The 21,907-nt window shown below is 35.9% G+C and overlaps 2 protein-coding genes across 4 annotated transcripts in view; one reads left to right on the top strand and one right to left on the bottom strand.

The window, feature by feature from the left end:
* LOC150105415 (ras-like GTP-binding protein rhoA) overlaps positions 1 to 1,326 on the bottom strand; it is a 57,108-nt gene extending 55,782 nt beyond the window's left edge. Inside the window, exon 1 of the mRNA XM_090394781.1 lies at positions 850 to 1,326. The gene's annotated coding sequence lies outside the window, so the exon portion shown is untranslated. The remainder of the gene's footprint in view (positions 1 to 849) is intronic.
* LOC150105413 (uncharacterized) overlaps positions 1 to 21,907 on the top strand; it is a 362,599-nt gene that overhangs the window by 184,086 nt on the left and 156,606 nt on the right. The gene's annotated exons all lie outside the window — the stretch shown is intronic.

Genomic DNA, 21,907 nt, shown 5'->3' with positions numbered 1-21,907 from the left:
ATGACGCTTTGTGTTATTTACCTAATTTCACGTGCGTCATACCATCCATGTTTAATCAAGTTTTAGATTTCATATCGTGACGAAAAATATCGCGTGGACCAAACTTTGGATCGTCGTACGTGCTTAGTAAGTTGCATGTTTGATTTGTAGCCGATATTTGAGCCTTTACAGATGTACGTTGCCCAAGAAAACATCGTCCTTTGAGATTACATCTCGATAAGGGATGCGATGTGCGTAAAGAATGATTGGGTACACCTACAAGGTCAGTAGAAACATGTTTGGACTCGTACCTTTACTTCGCTAAACTTACGGCATGTTCTCAAGCAGTTAAAAGTTAACAATTTCGCATTAGTGGGCTTTTCATCTAATATTTCTAAAGTACTGTTACCAACCACTACATATGCTACCGCTTAAAATTGTAATGTATGTCAAATAATTGTTACGTGTGTGACGTCTAAAAGCTTCAATTCACAAATTGTTGTCGCATAATTACAGCTCAACCTATTGTTGGTGAATATTCAATTATTGGCAGGCGTAGAAAGTGCCAAACAATGTCAACATCGTGAAAATTACTTGTTTAATGAATCAACAATCCATAATTCTATAGAACTGCGATGCGACTGATAGACAGTTGATTATTACTGTTTAGCAGACGGATTAATTCAGTTATCGGATTTAATATGTGGAAGTTGATCGAATAAACAATCTGTTGCAACATCGGTTTAGAAATCGTATAGTTCATATGGATGTGTCACCATGGAAGTGAGATCGCCTCTGAAATTCCCATTCCAGTAAAATAGAAAGGATTTAAGTAGAATCGGTAGCTTTTAAACAAGGTTTTTGGCTTACCTGAGGACTTTTAATGTTTTCCAGCCTCTTCGACAGCCGATGAGCGCCTCAGACTGAGACTGATGACCTTGATCACTCCCGATGACACTGCCACCAAACGGTACTTTTAAGGCAAAGCTATCTACTTGCAGACACACACACACGCACACAACACAGACGTCTGAACAGCTCACTTGAAGATGCAATTGAACGCTATGTCACATGGAAGGGTCAAGGGGACTGAAGGCACCACGTCCAAAGGGGATCAGACGACCTCTTGGGTCATCTCATGACTCCCTGGATCGCCAAGAAACACACGGACACAGAAGAATTGCTTTTCCGAAATAGGGTCGAGCAGACACGCACGCCGAACAATTAGACACAATCATCCAGCACAGTTATCGTCACAGCTAAAATTCCTTTCGCTATCTTCCGTATTGCGGCTGCGTTTCACGCGCACACACCTACCGACACTAACGGTACCCCGACATCCAGTTCTCACGCGGCCGTAACAGCATGTGAATGCTGGCAAAACTAGAGGACGCATGGTCGCATCCAGCGGGGTTTGGTTGAGTCTAATACCAAACGGGGGAGGGGGGATAGTGAGTTGCGCGGATGTCTTTAGGAGAGAATGAAAATGCTCGAAGCTGATTACGGGGTGTGCTGCTGGGTGACGTAATTTTTTTGCTTAACATGTTTTTTTAATATGTTAAAGGAAATTACATTTCCACGTACTTCATCTGTTTTTGATGATTTTTCAAGAAATGATGTAAAAGCATGGTTATGTAAGAAATAAAGGTGTCTGTCAAAATTCTTGAAAAAAAAAAAAAAAAAAGAAAAGAGGGAAAAAAATAAAGAAATTTTATTCTTGAATCAACCGAGCTATATAGCTTTATTTGATCAACAATTAATTCATTGTTATATTTTGATCTGTAATTGTTAACACAGAATTTGCTGTTAATTTTAAAATATTGTAATTCTGTTGAGAATATTTGAAGATATAGTTCATTGATGAAAATATAAATAATTTGGCATTTCTTAGGAAATTAAATGCATTTTTTTATAATTTTACAGTTAGATTTCGAATTTACTGTATTTTCCATTTCACAAATTGGTGGCTTTAAAATATCTGAAAAGAAAGAAATATATATATATATATATATATATATTAAAAGATAAGCCGAAATTTGAAACGTTTTTCTGTCACGTTTTTTGTCTGCGGCTTACCAGTCCGGAACTCGGGGGCGGGGGGAGATCCCCCCTGGTATATATATGTGTGTGTGTGTGTATATATATATATATATATATATATATATATATATATATATATATATATATATCCAGATGCCTGAAAAGTGGTTCCGAACAGCCTTGTCTGTTGAAACTAAAGACAGTTTAGGAGTGAATTGTTCTAGGGATGATAGTACGATCATGCAGACCGAATTTCAAGGTATGTGATTGAGTGATATGAGAATAAGATTCCTTAGTTCTAAAATCTCTACAATAATCTCGACACGTAAGGTAATCCATATTACGCGACATGCTCAAGTGTAGCGTACAGTTTGGGTTCAGTTAATGAACTGGACACATACCTCAACGTTATCGTTTGCGGAAATGTTAAAAGGGTTTCCCATAATTATTGTAAACTGTTGACTAGCTATTAATAGTCTCTGAGATTCATTCAGGTGATTCAGAGAACTGGTTGTGGAACAATTGAAAATATCTATACTTGGCCTCGGCCTTGGACTTGGTCTGATCAACACATGGAATTGTTTCACTCGTACGTGTGTATTGATCAGACTGATATTGAAAGAAAATTTGTCACCATATTCAATGAGCTGGATCAAGCGAAGGTTTTCGTATAGCTGTGGCCTGTCTTTATTCAAAATTATATAAAGAAATGTTATTCATCTGACTGTTTTGAATCAATCTAGGAATGCAAAATGCCAATCAGTATTTCTGCGTTACTAGTGGTGATCTAAAAAAAAAAAAAAAAAACGATTCGATCTTATTACCTCATTTTGGAAGACTGTTCGTGGATAAGCTCATAAACTACCTATATTTAACTAGAATATTGACTTTTAACATATTTTACGAAAATTCACTGGTCATAACTTCATCGCAGTGAAAATTTAAAATTTCTTATTTTGGATGCGTGGCATAATTTGAAGTGGATTGACTTACATACAATTATCTCAGCTATCATTCTTATCAGTTTCATATATTTCTGCGATCGATTTGTCTGTTCAAGGTGACAGACGTAAATGTCCTCTTATCTAGATGTAGAATTGGCTAATTCAGTTAAAAGTCCTTTGTGTTATCGAAGTGATTTGGAAATAGATTTTCTATCAAATGTGCATTGTCATTTTTCCGATTTCAAAACAGAGGCGCTGTTGCTTGGCCAGATGACTTATTGCTCTGTCTGTAGACATAAAAAAATACGCAAATATTATTTCATGTATCTCCGTACGATTTATTAAAGTGTAGAAGTACTTTGTTGTCCCTAGGGACGCATATAAGGATCGAGTACAATGATAGAAAACAGAAATCCAACCTTAAAATACTTCGGTTTTTATCCTATTTCTATACTGTTACCATGGTGACAATGCATTTCAAAAACCCGAACCCTAACATTTCCAGAAAGCAATTAAGGTTTACTTGACTCATACTGCTTATTATATGTTTGGTTTACAAGTCATCAGTCGTATATGCAACTGTTTAAGTCCTTTAAATTAAATTGATTCTTTCAAAAAAGTGTCGGCTATAATACTTTTCGGAAATATTTTCTAGTTGTTGACAATACCGTTTCACTAATATATTATTTTTTTTAATAATTTTGATGATCTAAGGGATTCATCATCGTTTAGTCTAAAATTAAGTCCCCTTAGTTCACAATTTGTGTGTAAATATAGAAAACATCAAACATCCCAATAATTTAACTTGTTCTTTCGTTTACGAGTTTTATATATTTCATTCAAATTCTTTTTATTCGCCTTTTCTCTCTACGGTTTGTACCGGTAAGAACCCCTTCAACCCAAGATATCAGTCCGGTTGTTCTCTGTATCTTCTCCAGCGTGCATCTATTTAACCAGTAGAGATATCCCATTTCAGTTAGTTGGACTTTTATTTAGCAATACTCGACTGTGGTCTGAAAAGCGTTCCATGGCTTTTATCAAACCATTCGTCCGTTCAAATAATGTAGTCGGGACAATTTTCATGAATAACGCCGAACTTGGGATGGCAGATTTCCCTGATATTTAATAACGCTAACAGATATCAAAGGAGTTGTTTCGCTGTTTGATTATTAAACCAGAGCAACATCTGTCCTGTGCCATGTGCTTGCGTGTGTCCTCTCATATACATGCCAAAATTAATCATGCCTATCTCGCACGAATGGTGCTTTACAAGCCCCTAATTATTTTACCTCTCTCCTGATACCAAAGTCATATCTCCTTCCTGCTTCGCCCACGTCCGAATTAAATATTCATTGTGTTTGTTTCTATCCGACATTACTGCGGTAGCCAAGTGCGAATGATGGGGCTGGAAATGGGCGAAACATGCGAATGTTAGTCCTCGTGGGAGATGTCATTGGGGAGAACAAACTTAATAATGCTATCGGGAGTCTGCGACCCACATTTATTTTGGTGGCTTGTAAGACACCTGCTCCATTTACTTGCCAGATTCAGCGTGTGTGTGTGAGAGTGAGTGAGAGAGAGAGAAAGAGAAGGAGAAATAGACGGAAAGAAAATGATACCTTTTCCCAGTAATTGTTTATTTGCAATAGCAGATCCGACGTTGACTTCTATGGATAAGTGTTCATGTGGTTTTTAAATTAGCACAAATCTACTACATTGTTTTTTTTTTTTTTAGATTAGCATAAAACGTTTACTTTATTTTAAAGGCCACAAAAAAGGGGTGATCATGGGAAGGCTATGGAGAAGATAGCTAGTCCATATTCTTAATAGTCAGAGAAAGAAAAAAAAATTAAAAATAAATATGATAGAACGCTTGTCATAAAACAGGAAAGGAAAGGAAAAAAGAAGAGAAATATTTTAAAAAAGGATAAAATCACATTGTCATAAAGGGATGAAAAATGATTTATTCAAAGAAAAAGAAAAAAAAGTAAAAAAAAAAAAAAACATGAGTGGTAGAAATAAAAATATCAAAGAGATAATTTTGATGGGGAAAAAAAAAACCCGGAGGAGTAAACATGAAGAATTAAAGTACATAAAGATGAGAGAAAAGAATAAAAAAAATAAAAATAAATAAATAAGAAAGAAAAAAATACAAACCGTCCGGCGGCGTTTGTGCTTTTTTTTTTTTTTTTTTGCATACTTACTCCCCAAATGACTTGTCAAGAGGTGGGGGGGGGGGGGAAGAACGACAAGAACAAAAAGAAAGTCCGGAGTGGGAGGGAATTCAATAAGGAAGAAGGCAAAATCCGAACTTGTTTGCCTGTCTAAAGTGTGACCCCAGTGCTGCAGTCGCAATCAAGCGACGGTCATCGGTCTGTTTGTCTTCACGCTTTAAATTGCTTTCGGCTTTGTTTCCAGCAGTCGTTATCCGATAGTCGAAACTTGTGAGATTCTCGTCAGCTGACGTCAATGTAAATAAATAAGGAGTGAAGTGTGGAGTTGTCCAAGCCATTTCTTTTAAGAGTTGCCGTGGTAAAAACGCTACACGACTAACTGGATTCCAAAGTCGCTCTGTATTCATGTTGCTATGTCCACAATGTTGCACACACTAGAAATAAAACATTTGCGAACATTGTCATGCGTATTGATCACACAGTTAGGGCTAACCACTCAATAATTTCTGCAGTAATTCATGATCTATACCGATAAAGGCAACGTACTACGTAAACCCAATTCCAGCTGTTTCTCCCCCCCCCCCCTCCTTCCAACCGTACTCGACGACCTTAACGAGTATTCCGCTTTCCATGTGGGTGTGTTTAGGAGGCGTGACACAATAAGCGCGGGACATACATTCGGCACGGACGCACTGAATAACATGCGTCATCTCTATGGGAAGAACGGTGCAAGTAGTCTGGTAGCAGAAACTAGGATAATTAGATCAAGTTATTGATTTGCGAAGAACAAATCATAGAAAAATGTAATAAAAATATCAACGGTGCTTAAAATGGTGATCTAAAGAAACAGGGTCATACAGACATAAAAACCGAACACAGCTCTTCTTTTTCAGCGACCAGCATTTATTACAAGCTACTGAAACATTCCATTAGGTTTCCATTTTTTCCAATGTCATTATTTCATTGTTTAAAAACAGTTTGTAAACAATGCTCAAACCAGCACGTGTACTACGTTGTTAGAGATGGTAAGTGGAGCGCGTGCTCCAGGCGCAAAATTAAAAATAAAAAAAAAAAAACACGGTGATTCATTTAAAAAAAAACGCAAAGGTGCAGAATACTCCCCCCCCCCTCTAGGCGCTAAAATTTAGCACCGGCCTTGCATGACGCAAAACAAACAGATCGAACCTTACGTTTACCACTTTTCCTAATAGTGTAATTACTACAGTATTTATCTGTTGTGCTGTAATGGCCCATAAAGTTCTGTCGTTGTAATTCTTAAGCATGTGGAAGTTAGGGAGGGGTTTTGGAAGACCCTTGAGGTACGGAAGCGGAGGTTAATTACCTGCTGTTAAACCATTCATGCTTCGTAAAACTCCTTCACTGTATAGAATGGGAACTGCGCTCTTCCTTTGTTTGGTGGACATTCGACAACAAAAGGTCCGTGATTTGTAAGAAAATGTTTAGGAGATTAGTAAAACTAGAATTATTCTTTCTGAAACTGTGCTACTATGAAAACTCGGACGATTATTTGTTTATGTTTTTACGTAATTCCTGATTTTAACAAATGCGTCGAAATTCTTAATTTTCCTTATTTTTTTTTCTTTCCCGTTCCAATCTTTTCCTGTCAATTAGGATATTAAGTCGAAAGCTTTTTATGACTGAAATTTTTCATGAATAATGCTTTTAAAATATTCTTGAATATTAAAAATCAGTTTATCATTATATTTATTTTCTTTGAAATAATATATAACTGAAATCGCAATTTAAGATAATCTTAAATCATTTAATTTTTATAAATAATTATTTATAGAAATAATAAATAATAATTTAAAATCATTATGAACACTAAAACAAATACATTTTTGTCGAATGTTGTGTTTAATGACGTATTATTCTGGCATTCGTAATTGGGGGAAAAAACTTAAATGCGGCGGTAGCTCTTCCCTAAAATTCTTATTTTAGGCTCTTCAGACTGAACATTATAAGTCAAATAAAAATGCTTACCATAAGAGGACGGAACTTTGATTTGGATAAAAAAAAAGAAGAAGAAAAAAGTTCTCTATTCTAGAGGAATTGTTTTTCTTTGCTATCAGACATGTAGACAGCGCATTCAAAGAGAGTCTTGACTGCATCAGACTACACTCATTCCTAGTAACGCAGGTGGAGAAAAAAAAATCTTTAAATGAACTACATTTTTAAGAAGGAAACATGAACCAAAAAAATAAGAAATAAAAAAATTTAGAGCTTTAATTAAGTAGGCCTTTATAAAGAAAAGCTTTGTATATGGCTATCGAAATATAAATGCACCGCATCCGTTTACTAAGTAGGATTCATTAATTTCGTTTTCCCTTCGCTCCTGTGGGCTAAGACAAAATTAATGAGGTGTCTCAATTATGTAATACGTGCTTACGACACTCGGACTTCGAGGGTAATTACTTGCCTCCTAAAATTTTATTATCTGCTGTTCGCATTTTTGGCATTTGTAACGCCGGTTGCATTTCCCTGTAAAAACGCTTCCCCGCATTAAGTTATAATTTACACTGCGATTAACACAAAAATTGTTGCATTCAGAAAGAAAATATAGAGATAGAAAAAGGACGAGGATAGATCGCTGGATGCTCCAGACTTTCCAAAGTGTTTGAAGATAAATTTGTGATATTGCTGGAAGGAAGAATGAATATCTATAAGTTTAATGGCGTTTTTCTCAATAGTTTTGGCTATTTTATTTTTTCTAAATAGTTTAGCCATTTTGCTTTTTTTTAAATAGTTTGTCCATTTTTCTTTTTCTCAATCGTTTTTGCGATTTGTTTTTCCCCAATAGTTTTGGCCATTTTGCTTTTTCTAAATAGTTTGACCATTTTCTTTTCTCAATAGTTTTGGCTATTTGGTTTTAAACTTGTCTTGAAATGAAGATCATTATTTAGTTTTTGTTCGATTCAATACACTTATTCACAGAATATAAATAAATTGGAATTTGTGCAAACGGTCCTAAATTTTTTTGTGATTAAAGATTTCTAAATGCATTACTTCATAGCGATTTCACAGACGCAAATGCACAAAAAATGCTATAGAAGTGTCTCTCGATGCCACTGCGCACATGAATTTGTTACTAAATATAAATCTTTTTAGCTTATTTCTATCACTAAAGAAATTTTAAAAAATTAAAATTATGCTCAAAAACATACGGACTTTAATTTGGCCGGCAATTTCTGTCTGAGTTTTGATTCGACCTTTTTGGGGAGGAGGAAGCAGGAGATAATTCTGCTAATACAGATTCGCCAAATTGCTTTTCTAAACCTGAAAATGTGTTTATTTCGGAGAAGAGAGAGATAATTCTATAAAATGTCTTCATTTTGAAAATCATTGAGGAACAGGGATAATTCGATTAAATATGTATATGGGATGTATTATTAAATTTTCTCAGAATGTTAAACAAACAAATACTGAAATGAGTTCGCTTTCAGTGTTTAATTACTTGTTGTCCTCTGGCAATGCTGTAATCTCATCCTAAAAGCTTTTTTTTTTTTTTTTTTCGGTAGAACTTTCGTACACGTCATTATTGGTACTTTGCCCCATGGCTTGGATTACGAACGAGTAAGATTACAGTTGGATTAGAAGGCTGAATGTAGGATCCCGTCTGGAGGCAAATGACAGTATTTAACAAACAAAGTGAAATAATTGGCGACCATAAAAATCCGCTGAGTGAATGCATATTGTCTACAAGATGCGAGTTCGCTTTAGGCATAGAATAAGGACTGGCACACTACAGTTTTGTTCCTAGAAATATATTAAATTACGAGATCTATTATTATTATTATTATTATTAGTAGTAGTAGTATTAATATCGTTATTTTACAAATGTTTTTTTTTGTTTTTTTTTCCTGTAAATAGGGACGTCATTTTTATTTGACTCGTGGGAAGAATACATCATTTGTTCTATCGCGCATCTGTCTTATTGTTTCTAATGAAAATTAGGAAAATAATTTGGGCCATTCTTCTGGCCAGTTTGCCTGTTTTTGCGGGAAGAAAAATTCGAGTTCTTAGAGGAAATTTTCCATCTTTGTATGAAACCTGATAACTGACCTTATTTTGAAAAGCAGTTCGCATTTTTTGGCGTAATAATGCATTCCATCCAACCGCCTTATAATGCATTTCGGATTATATAACTAATAATCTGGATAGTGCGACTAAAAACATGATAATACATTTTTATTATATTTTTTTTATTATAATCGCTATGTTTTGAGTCTGCGCATTATTTGCAAAGGCGATTAATTTAGAAACGACGATTTTTAGATGACTTGTTCGTGGTAGATCTGAGATGCACTCTTCAATGGATGATGATGATCTGCAATAACAAGCAGGCTTAAAAATAAGGCATCAGATTTATCTCAGCTGTATGAAAACAACACCCTCCAAGTATCCTCCCGACTGTTCATAAAGAAAATTGCACAGGTTGAGCCTGTCTTTGGTCTTTGGTAGGTTTTTCTTTGCCTCTTCTTTCGTCTTCTTTGAAAGAAGAAGCAAAGATGTTATTTTCTTTGGGATTCTGCAGTTAAGGATCTTTCTTATCGATTCCCAGTCTTCCATATTTTCGATATTGCAGACTTCAAATGCATATTCTTTGGCAGCTCTTTGAATTCAAATAATCCCGTTGCCGAACAACGGTTCGGCAACGACCTTTATTGGCAGATTTTCATTTGTTTGCACTTTGATCTTTTTCAATTCCTTTCTTAAGTGAAAATAGTAGAATTGCTGTAGATCTTTGTATTTTACCAAGTTCCTTGTCGTCTTCATGCAAAATATTTTTCTGCGGTTCATTATGTTACTGTGATCAATGAAGCTTAACTAGGAAACTTAAACTGAATGACAAAGCGAACCACTTAATTTTTTTGGCATTCAAAACGTTTTTATCTGCATTATCTAAAAATTTTCGCCATGAAAAAAAAAGAAAAAGGTGCTGTTACGGAAGCGTCGTGTTCAAGAATGTTGCGTGCACTCATAGCAAGAGGAACTTATGTTAAAGAAAACGTCTGCCGCAACATAAAAATCAACTTCGAAAATTTCTAAATATGCGGCAGGACACAAAATGGGATTGGTACTTTTTTTTTTCATCTCTCTCTCACCTTTCTAAAAACAAATAATAATTTTAAAAAATCTTAGAGCATAGTTCAAGAATTCAGTTTGATTTCCCTTCAGAATCAGTGATTCACGATGTTTGGAGTAAACTGAGCATTTGCAGAGTTTTAATGGAGCGACGGACTCTTATTCAAATAATGCAAATGCATCGATCAATTAAAAGTTTCAAGCAACAGCTTTCTCGGTCATCCCATTGCCCTTTTAAATGCATCTCTTTGCGGCTCATTTAGACACATATTTACATGAACTAAACAGAATTTATTTCAAGGATTTGATTTTTTTTTTTTTTTTTTTTTTGTGGGCTGAAAGTATAAAACCACTACAATGTTTTGCTGCGTGTTCCGTAGCATAAACGAACGAATTCACGTGCTCAAATCGATTCGTCAAATGTCATTGACGAATGATCCCTCCATCCGTATTCAACGACTGAAGAAAAACATGCATATTATTCGTTACAATAGAAGGAAGATATCAGTGACTTAATCACGATTTATCTGTGAAGTTCCCCATTGAATATGTCATTTACATGAAGTTTGTGAAAGAAAGGAATCCAAGCAGATCCTTATGATTTGTCTTCTTTCATCGGACTGTCACATGATAAAGTCCTGAAGGAGATGTAGCTTGCACACACACACATAGCATGCAAAAAACTTCAGATTTTCATCCCACGAAAAATAAATAAATAAACAATAAAAACAACTAATTAAACCGCTATAACAACGAGCTTTGTAGCCTTACGCGCTTTGAAAATGTGCTATTGGACAAAGTACTCAAAATCAGAGGAAGTATCTTGAGAAATACTTCGTTAGATTGACGCATAGACTACGGAAACCAATACCGTCATGAAAGTAGTACGCAAAATATTTGCGTACGGGCTCTCACGGTTTAGATGCCATAATGATAACTCTAAATTGCCAATAAAATCTTCCACTACGATCTTTGGATCAAGGCCCAGAGATTGTCACGTGATATCGTTCCATCATATTAGTAGGATATGTTGATACATTATTGAAATATTTTTTGTGTGGTGTACGTGCTTGTATTTATGCCTTTGGATTTTTATTGGTTTAAAGAAGGATGTGCATGTTGTGTATTACACTGAAAAAAGAAATTAGCGGAAATTGACCTGAACTTTGTATTTGAGCTTTTCTTGAATTTCCAAGCAATAATGCACTACACCATAAATAAATTCATGCAGCTGACCAAAATGGCTCCGCTTTCAGCAATCACATTAAAGTAATTATTAAAATTTCGTTTTCATATTTTTGTTACGTGATATAATTTGTGAGATACATATTTAAGAGCATTTGTTTCTATGTAATTGCTCAAAGCACCAAATACACCGATTGTTATTCAACAGTACCTAAAAATGAGTACTTATCTAAGCCAGTCAATAACCGACTGGGAAAAAGAATGATAAATAAATAAATACCAAAACAATAAATACAACAATGTAAAATGTTATCTGTGTCGTTTGTCATTCTGTTGCTAGATTTCAACAATGTGCACGCAATGATCAAATCAACAATCAAATTACAATTCTGCTTTCTACAACAATTGATGACAATTACTACGGTATTCGTTGCACCTAATAATAGTCGCTGAGCAAAGAAAGGTTATTATTTATATAAGCGCACAATATGCATTACAATATGACTTAGAGAGCTCCGATTTATCGTTTTGACCGATTAATAGCATGTTGAGAGTCAGCAGTAGTCACTGAACAAGAAAGTTACATCGTCTTTTAAGAAAATCAAAGTTCATAAGGTCTTGGGAATGTTTATTGCACCACTGCGTGGGGATAACTCTAATTATCCCCCTCTCTTCTCCAAATATAAGTTAGAAGACAATGGTGGAAAATGATGCAGAATGGTTGTTTTGAATTATTTTGAAGTTGCTTCAACCCAGTTCGAAGCAACTAGAATTATGATTTCAATAGTATTATGTCTATAACCTGAGTATTTATTATTAAAGTTATAATTAAATGTTACTGTTCTACCACTAAAACGTTTATCAGTCTGAGAGATCCTATTCAGATGACAAACTGCCAGTCCTAAACTTGTATCTACTGGCCAGATGAAAAGTATTGGGTTATTAATGGGACCGTTCTCCAAATTCAACTTCTCTTGTATTTCGATTATGACGTAGCTTGGTTATTCTTATAACACATCCATATTACCTGAAAATGGACTTCTAGTATATGTTTGTCGTGTCGAGGTTTTTATGACAAGTACAAACGATCGGGACCAAATACCGACTACAGAACGGTAGACTGCACGCTATCACAAGGCCACGGATGTCAGTCAGTAGCTAATATTGGAAACTTGCTCCACCGTAGAATTAATACATATTCGGTTCCCTTGTGAACCTGTTCAACTTTACATATGACAGGATATACCGTTTAGCTGCCAACCCAGCTGCTCTTTGTCCGCGACATAGAAGTAAGCAAGTGGAAATAAATTGTCTCCTTCCACGAAAACTACCTCAATTACCAATGAAAGCCTCGTGACAGCTCTATGCATGCTTAGCGAATCGTGTACAGTATTGTTACGATGTAGTAGTTTCATTGGATGACTGAGGTAACTAAGAGACAAAAATCAAATAAAGTAACAAAAAAAAATTCAGTTTACACAGTTTTAACAATGAAAGAATTCATCAGAATTTTATCACACTTTTAACAATAAATTTAAAAGAAGTGCTGCTCTTATCTGAAATATTGGAAAACAGATAATGAATTAAGGCTGTTTCGCAGGAGTGTTTATTTATTATCACTAATGTGACCGATAAAGGAACAAATATGAAGTGAATCAGATTTCTGTCGAAAGATCTCAGCAACACGAATGGGACTGATAAAAGCTCGTGTTGATGAATAGCAATGCAACTAATTATTTGAAATGGAAGTCGCTATGAGTTATACGAAATGCCGGGTTTAGAGAGGCCACTGAGTTTTCAGAGGTAGTTTTTCTCGATTTTTTCCGCATACAGGAAATGTAAATGCGATACACCATTAAAGAAATTTCTGGACTTCAGGCTAGTAAATGTTTGGACTAATTCATCTTTATTAACTACGGTAATTTAGCCTTTAACAGTCAGCCAAATTGGCAAATGTTTCCAGCAGAACCCCCCCCCCCGTCCCGACAAGTTTTTGCGAAGTTCTGTTATGTCGGCGTTATACATTCCGAAATAAATGGCCCAATTAAAACAATGAGGCAGACACATGGGAGGTAATTACCAAAGTTTCTGTTGAATAAATACAAAAAGCCCCTGATAAGGCTTTCTAATCCCTGCCACATCACCACTTCTTTGCGAATAACGAAGTGTCGTCCACATGGTGGTGTGTGTTCCTTAATACATTCTGGAGTGTTGGTAATGGCTCGCTTAAATGCGATGCGGAAGGTAACTGTGCAATTTCTAGGTTGTTACGCGTAATAGGATGGTGGGATGGTGGTTATACTTCATTTTCTCTTTTTAGAAGTGGTCGGTGTATGTGGCGATGGCTTTTGATTCACGTGGCTTCTAAGTTCAAGGATGCTCTGATTTCATTTAGAGATGGGATTATAAAAGAATTTATAAAGTTCAAAAATTCATTTCGTTGTTTTGTATTTCTTTACTGAGCAACCTGGAGTTGTCCAGAACTAAAGCAATCGATATTTGAATTCCTTTTTTTTAATATCATTATTATTGGTCTCCCATCCACGAAAGTAAACCTCTACATGTGGGCGTGTTCAGAACATTTTGATATTTTTTTTTCGTATTTTTATTTATTTTTTACATAGCCCGAAAACCTTACAGACCAAACATGAAACTTTTTTCAAGCCGCTTCAGGTCCCCACTAATAAGTGGGCGGTGGTCTCACACCTGGAGATGAAACTCATCTCTTAATAGCATTACTATTTTTTTTCCTTCACCACTTTGCAAATATGACATTGTCAAAGAGATTTCGTCAACTGCAGTCACTAAAATATTTACTTCTCGGTTTCTGGTCTCGAATGTCAGTAAAAAGCTTTAGTACCTAAAACTCATCTTCAGGAGGACGCAAACTTTTTCAATCTATCGTTCCAAAAACAACTTCAAGGACGAACCTTAAGTGTATTGCAGCGTTTCTAGCCTGTGTTGCTAACTACCATAATCAGTATGGCAACTACCGTAGACTGCTTTATACAATCGCTCCAACTCGCTACGTAATTAGCGTTTGGTCTCCAGAACACATTTCTTGATTGCGGTTTACAGCTTTCACTCGGGGGGGGGGGGGAGGTTTGCACAACTCCCGTGCGATCGCTTGTGTGTGCCAGTGAGCATCCACATTCTTTCACATGTAGCGTCCTTTTCACTCTCGTAACTGACGAAAGAGAATCCCCCAACTGCAAAATTTTTACGCTTTCACTACCTCCTTCCCTAAAGGGATTCCGTTTTGTTAAGCGGTAATTTCCAAAGAGGGTCATTCAGAAACACTCGGAGATTATGCAGGAATGCGGGGAATTTCTTAATGCCATCGCCGAACACGAAAGAGGCAAAATGGGGCGGTGGGTTTGCACTGCGGAACGTATTGAGGACGGAAAGAAAATGAGTGCAGCAGTTTACCTTACGGCGGATGCAGGGATGCGTTTTGGAGATCTGAAATAGCGACGGAGGGTGGGGGAGGGAGGTTAAAGTAGTAAAGTGACCCCAAAGGCGGTATGGTTCAAGCTCACCTGTTATTGTTAATTCATCCACTTACTCTCCTTTGCTTAAGTCCGAACAAGCACGTTCCAGTCATTTTATTAAAATGTCAACAACATAATTGCAAATATTCGTTATATTTTGTTTATTCGTCTTGGGGGGGGGGGAGGATCGAGATGATGACCGAATAAGGGCTTCTCCAAATCTTGTATTGTTTGTAATATGTAAATATTTAAGGATTCACTCTGAATAACGTAATCCTATGCGTCAGCTTTTGAATTTTCTCCCTTCCTATATCAGGAGCATCATTTAAAATAGAACAGAACGGACCCACTGCTTACTATCACAAAAGCTGACCTAGTAAGTGGCGTGTAATTTATGAGAATCCTAAAGAGTTGAAAATAAAAATTGACTTACTTTTTGACTAAAAACAGAGTAGTTAATTTTAAGAGATTAGTTTTGTTATTTTCTTTCTTTCTTTTTATTTTTAGTCAACCAGTAGTTAACTTTTTCTTCTATTGCAGTTTCTTTTCATTGTCTATGGAATTTGTTCTGCTTTAAGTAAAGTCTTGAGTCACGGTATCTTTTCAGATTAAATGGCGTTTGGTTTGTATTCATTCAATGGGAGAAAAAAAAAACCTAGCAAAATATAGTGTAGCTGCTGGCAATCAAGTTTTTCAGATCACTGTTTAAAGAAAAAAAAAATCCTGTTAGGTTCCGTGTTAAGTGCTACACCAAAAAACAAAACAACAACAAAAATAAAAGAGCACCATCGAAAGTAACGCATGACATCCTTTCGAACACCCACCATGTGGTTAATATAATCTTATCTACCACCACTGGATTGCTTGCGTGTTCTTCCTGATTTTTCTGATGTTCACTGACAGCTTTAAGATAGCTGTTAACTCGAAAGTACAAGACTCTTTCCAAGAATGCGATATCGTGAAGTTCGTTCATACAGAGGATTATATTTCGTTCGAATTTGTAACAAGGAACACGATATATGAGTCGTTTAAGCGAACCTTTGCCGAAGTTGAGAACATTGTTCACGCTATTATGACGTCACAGAGGACTGAATGGAAAATTACATTGCAATTGTTGAACTAAAAAAAGGGTACTTATGATGCAATTGTGGAAACAGTTGAATAGCATGGTGTCTAATTTTTCCCGTATATGTTTCTTGTATCGATAGCTTTATACAGATTCGCATTATTTATGGAATGAATATTAATTAATAACAGATAATATTAATGATAGGTGTTATTAATCCTAGCTTAAGTAACTAACTAAAGTAGTGTAATGCACAACGATGCAAATATATTATCTTATATTTTATCATTAATATACTAGCTTATTCAGCTTTAACACTGCTTATATTTCATTAAGAATATGAGATTTTATTATGAATCTGCAGTACTAGCTTCTTATAGAATCTAAAAAAGTGACAAACAATATAGCATAACTGTTATGCGTGAAATGAATGTTTACTTTTCAAAAGTCTTTTTTTTTATTAAAAAACATTTTTAGAAGTAAAAATATCAATTTTGTATAAAATAACAGATTCCCTTTTTATTTTATTAATATTTTAAAATAAAACAATTTTTATTATAATTTTTAATTTTTAATAATAGTCCTTATAAGGACTGGCTTAAAGGGGCGAAGCAAAAATGCTTTTCATCCTCCCCGTTATCTGTAAAGGACAGTGTAGGGATAAGGTGTTATTGAGCTATTAAAGCTCTGACCATGGCAGGAGAGTAACAGCAATAGCCGAGCCTCAGAGCTTCATTAGCTACAGCATTGCCATCCATTGCCCTCCAAGGGTATTGGATTGAATGACTCAATCACCGCATCTCCATTTTTAATTTTAATTTTAATTTTAATAATAATAGACAATTTTTATTATTGTATTAGTAAAGGTGTACTTGCAAATCTCGTTATATAACTGAAGAATCTATTAATATACAGAAAATTTTAAATACATTTATTTAATACGTTACTTGCTTAAATATTCTTTATATTAAATATAACAAATTTCATATAAAGAACAGCTATCGCATTAATATATGTCATTCAGAGACTACACATTTAGAGTCGTTCACTTTTATAAAAACAGAATCGATTGCAATTCATAGTCTGACTGGAAGTGCACAACGAATTATTATAACATGATTTTTTCTCCCTTTTGGAAGTTGTTTAAAATCGTACGAAACGTATAAGCTGTGCAATAGACTAAACAGTGGGTGAAAAGAAGGCGAATCAGCAATATAACCTTGACCTATAACAGTGTCAAAAAGAAACCGTAAACCGGTAAATTGCCAGATCTCACGTACCGCTTTCAAACGTGCTGTTTTCGAAAACATTACGTGATTTTAAATTTGCATTTTACATCAGAAACAGCCCCCCCCCCCTAATAAAGAGGAATTGTTCTGCTAAGGCAATTTTAAATTTATTCTGCGAAAATAATACAAACACGTGCGCTGTGGGACGCATTGAAGATGGCCAACGCGTAACCTCTTGCGAGGATGTTTAAATTTGGAACATCCTGGCTCACGTGGCCTCCCATAGGGGACGAGTAACAGTTTCATTGAAAGCTCTTCTCTGTTGTGGTGCGTGCGTGGGTTGGTGCATGTTGACTGGTAAAGGCACACTTCTGTCTTTCCATTTCCGTACAGCTGTCTCGAGGGAGAGGTGTGTGACGACAATTTACTTTGCTCCAACCGCACGTCGACTTGCACGCTTGCAACTGCGTATCGCGAAGTGTTCGCTTGACGAGCTGGGAACAGAAAAAGATATCGTTGTTTTGAATATCCTTTGTCTCGGATGAAAGAACGAATGTTGTTTTATTTCTTGTCTGATAAATTTTTGCCCTCGCATTATGCGAATTTCGTTTTATTTATTTATTTTTTTCGTCCACAGTTTCCTTTTTCACATTCTAAATGCATTTCGAGGCTTTCCGAATCACTCTTACAAGAAACAAATGAAAGAACTCATTCGCATTCTTTGTAAGATTATTTCTTTCTTGCTTATAACAGAGAGAGGGATACTAAATGCTTCTATTTCTGCCAAAAAAAAAAAAAATTCACCTAAAAGCTTTCGTGTTGAAAAGTATGTTTAAGGAGAAAATTTAACGATGATGTTAACTACGTTATTTGTTTTATCTTCAAAATTTTCGGTTCTATTGCAGAGGCTGTTATCACTGCAAAAGACCAGCATCTCAGAGCCTCTGTTGCTCAGTCGGTATAGACGAAGCCCTTTGGGCGGAAAGACCTGGGTTCGATTTCCTTGACGTCTCTTTCGACTAAAGGTGAGTTAGCCGGTCTCATACGGATTGTAGAGGGATTTTTTTTTTCACCCAGAAACTTGGGTTTTTCGTTCCCCAGAACAGACAAACCGGTCCCGTGAACACGCACGCACACACACACACACGAATTACAGTCAGGAATCCTTAAGACCCAGCTATAGGCCTGATTCGTCAGCTATATTCCATTCCCGAACCCGGATAAAATTAGGGCGGAGGGGATTCAGATGGTGCCGTACGTCCCCGTAAAAGGGGCTCACGGCCGTTATCATCATATGAAATAAATAAACCAACTGTTTCCATTTTCTCTACTCTACGAGTTGAGTTTGAGTTCTGTCCCTAGCACGGATGTGTTTGTGAATGTCCATCACGTGGTGGATATGGTTTTAAAAGTTCCTTTCGTCTTGCTTGCTTGTTCTAATTTTTAAAAGACCCTTTTCTCTTAGCTGCAATCCGCTGAGTAACGAGGCTGAAAATTTTGCAGGCATAACGAACTGCTTAAGTGACTTCCGTTGTCATCTCTGAATCTCGTATTTCGTTAATTACAGAGTGGAGTTTAGTTTTCTTTAATATAAGCAAATAAATGAATGTTATTAATTGTCTGTTGTGAACCGATTAGAACTCAACTTGAATCTTGAAAGGATTGACTGCAGTTTAATTTATGTTTGGGATTAGTTAGCTTATGATGATACAACAGCCGCGAGGTTCATATGAGCAGGTACGGCACCTTCTTCTGAAACGAACATCAAGCTTGGCTGGAATGTATACTTAAGTCTATCGATTGCACGTGTTCACCTTAGCTGGTTTGTTTTGTTGTAGGACGAAGACCCTGCAACTCCTCCCTGAGACCAGCTTACTCACCTTCAATTGAAATGCCCCGATAAGGGTTCGCATCTTAGACGGATTCGAACAACCCATTTTGGGACTGAACAGGTTGGAGATTAGGTATTAGTAAGTTGATGTCCTGTCCAAAGCAATCTCTAACTACACACACAAAAAGCAATCTTTCATTGCAATTGTTTTATTATTATTTAATTTAAAAAATATTTTTTATCTCTCTCTCTCTCTCCCTGACTGCCTGAACGAACTCTACTTTTCTTTCTTTTTTTTTTTTTCCAATATCCGCCACCGGCATTCCCATAAGTAATACACCGCTGATTTGAACATACTACGATTTGCTTGTACTGTTAAAAGACCTCGCACAATTTTCTGAAATTAGCCATGGAGGTTCAGCCTAGGATATAAGGCATCCTCTAGAGGCAAAGAAATGTTGGTAATTATTACTCACGAGGATATCCTTATGAGTAATAATTATGCAGGAAGATGTGCAATGATATCACTAGAACGAATCCCTTGCGTTGAACGTTATATAAGGATGTGGCGGTCTTGATTCTTGGTGTATGTCGTGTTCACTGGTGGCAATCTCAACGTTCTGTGGACAGATCAGTAACGGATAATAAACTAAAGACATTAATATAAAAAATTATTTACAAACTAGTCTTAAATGCAGCCTCCTCATTACTTTCTTACAGTTAGAAAACGTCTCTGAGAAATCTAATAATTTCTCAGAGATGACCCTTCGACGGTGTCGCTCATGAAATAGACGTCATGTTTAACCACGCATGCCATAAATACAAACCACACCATGAACATGTCTGCTACTTCACATTCCGAAGACTGTTTTCTGCAGATTATATAAAGGGATCTGGTGCGTTATTCGATCACAGTGAACGCTTAATGGGAAAACGAAGACTTGATTTTGCACAGCGCATGTAATCGCTTATCAGATCATGTATTTCATTAGTCACTTCAGACCCTAATTAGTTAAACAGTGACTGAAAGGCAATGCGACGAATCTGATACTGTACGGACTGTTTGCAATACGAAACCTGAACCTTTTTTTTTTTTTTTGGCTTTCTGCAATCCCGAAGAAACTTTCAGATATTTGGGTAGCGAATGATGTTGGTATTTTTATTTATTTATTTATTATGTTATAACAGGGCGCCTGTGTAAGGCCGTTGTAAATGAATCAAGTTTCAGACCAAAGGAATGTGTTCTCGATCCTTTTTTTTAACTGATTTCCGAATTTGATCTTTTACTCCAGCATTATTTTCTTACATTATTTTAGAAAATAATGCAGCTGCGGTTAGCAAAATGAGATGCGGAAGCTTTGCGGCACTCTTGTTGTTCATAATCTACAAATCATCGGTAGACATGAGCTCAACTACCGGTGGTGATGATGAAGAGAACTTGATGACTACCAGTTGATAAAAGTTATGGCTGAAACAGTTTCGCCCGCTTCCTTTAAGAAACGAAAAGGGATTAGAAGAGTAGCTTTCAAATTCGTAAAGAGTATCTAATTCGTTTTATTTCAAAAGTTATTAAATAAGACAAATCATTGGTGTATTATTTTATTAACAGAATTATTAATAATTTTATTAACAAATAAATTTATTTCACATCTATTATAAATGCAGATATAAACATTATTCGCTTGTGCTTTATAAAAAGGAAACTAATATCTCTTGTAATTTTAGGGTGTGCGGGTAACTTTTGACAATTTACAACCAACCGGAGGGTCTAGATCCAGAAAATGGTTGTAACACAAACCCTTAGGAGAATAAGGCCAAAAAAATATGAGCAGTATTTTTCGGCGTTGTAATATTTCCAAAAAAAAAAAAAAAAGAGAAAAAAAAGGCAATCGTTACTATTCGTTCGTGACGTCACAAATGAGATAACCAATGAAAAACACGCACTCTAATTAACAGAAGCGTTAATCTTATTTGCCTGCTCTAGTCAACGTATGAAAGTACCTTGGATGGGCAAATTAGACTGCTGAAATAATACTGATTCACAGCAAGCAGTGATTGTTTGGCCTCTCGCTAGAATGATGGTGTTAATCAGGATTCTTAGTTTATTCTTCAGGAAAGGACAATTTTAGCAATGCTCCTTTTTATACTTATCTTGCTATGGCCTACAGAGGGATGAATTGCTTGGCAAATAAACAGTGATTAGTTGTTCATCTCAGCCTAAATTAAAATACTGTGAGATTGTTAGCACCATTCGGGTCAAAAATAGGACTTCAAGAGGTAGAACAGAATCTGATCACTGATCGGGTTCCGTCTCCTGAGGTCATTAATGTTTATAAATGCAATGGATACTTTGAAGAAACGATATATAAATAAGTATTAAAACTAAAAAAAACACTTCATTTGAAGAGGACATGTAATTAGTATTGCCCCTCCTGTGAAAAAACATCACTGATGATAATTAGTATTTTTCGCCGGTTCAGAAAGACGAACTTGCGGGACTTTGTAACTGCTGTAAAATAATTAAAACTTCCTATTAGGCCTCATAGCGCATCGTCTGAAATTATGCTGCACTAGCGAGATAAAATACTTGTAATAAAACATCGTTGGTGTGATCAGAATCGTCTTTCTGTGGAACACTTAAAAGAACTATTTAGAAAGAAGTTGGTGCTAAACCAGTTTTTTTTTTTTTTTTTTTAGATGCGCAGTAGAATTAGTATTCGGTTTCCTTGTTGAGACCATGCTGAAGTAAAGCCGATATCAAACACCTCCAAGAGTAATGCAGTTTTCTTAAGGTAGTCTCATATAAACAGTGGAATCGATAATTCCTTCCTTCCAATAACATTGGAGTTGGTTTGTAGTCTC

Source organism: Typopeltis vanoorti, chromosome 6 (assembly GCF_054136105.1).
Source record: "Typopeltis vanoorti isolate ZY-2024b chromosome 6, IOZ_Tvanoo_1.0, whole genome shotgun sequence".
NCBI lineage: Eukaryota > Metazoa > Arthropoda > Arachnida > Uropygi > Thelyphonidae > Typopeltis > Typopeltis vanoorti.
This window is presented reverse-complemented; position numbering and strand designations above follow the sequence as displayed.